The following is a 1014-nucleotide window of genomic DNA, read 5'->3' as shown; positions in this document are numbered from 1 at the left end:
GAATGGGCTAGAATCAGAGAATTGTAGGAATTTCAGCTGAAGCATCCATGACGGATGGCCATCCAACCTCTGCTTAAAAATGTGCAAGGAAGGAGAGTTCACAACCTCCCAAGGGAGACCATTCCACTGTCAAACAGCTCTTACTGTCAGAAAGTTTTTCTCTGGGGTTTACTTGCAACTTGAAGCCATTGGTTTGAATCCTACCCTCCAGAGCAGGAGAGAACAAGCTTGTTCCCTCTTCCATGTGACAGCCCTTGAGATACAGTGGTGCCTCGCAAGACGAAAAGAATCCGTTCTGTGATTCTCTTCGTCTAGCGGTTTTTTCATCTTGCGAAGCAAGCCCATTGATGGATTAGCGGATTAGCGCTATTAGCGGCTTTTAGCGGCTTATCTGCTGATCGGATCAGCTGATAAGCTGCTTAGCGGCTTAGAAAAAGACCTTTGACCATCTTCCTAGTGCCAGACCTTTGACCATCTTCCTAGTGATCACTTGTAGGAAGGCCTGTAGTTCAGTAAGGCATTTCCTTTGCATTCAGATGTTCTCTGGTTTGATCTCTAGCATTTCCAGATAGGTCTGGCAATGACTCCTGTCTGATACACTGGAGAACAAACCAATACTGAACTTGATTTACCAGTTATCTGACTTCCTATATTCCCCTTTGCCTACTCAACTTTATATAACATATTTTTCCGTGTATAAGACACCCCCATGTATAAGACGGTCCCTATTTTTTGAGCCCCAAATTAAGAAATAATTAATTGCAACATTCCAGGTATAAGACGACCCCCAATTTTAAACTTTAAAAAATGGGAAAAAATATAGTCTTATACATGGAAAAATACATTATTTTTCACTTAACATTTAAGAAATGTAATGAGTGAATTTATTGTGGATTGTGTCTGCTGGAAATATGCCAAGGGTGCAGTGGAAGTCCAGCAGCTTTCAAATGCCAGCCATTCTAATCAATTTCTCACTCATCCAGAAGGAAGAGGCTCTCATGAATCCAACCTTCA

Source organism: Podarcis vaucheri, assembly GCF_965113315.1.
Source record: "Podarcis vaucheri genome assembly, chromosome: 9".
In the NCBI taxonomy this organism is placed as follows: Eukaryota; Metazoa; Chordata; class Lepidosauria; order Squamata; family Lacertidae; genus Podarcis; species Podarcis vaucheri.
This window is presented reverse-complemented; position numbering follows the sequence as displayed.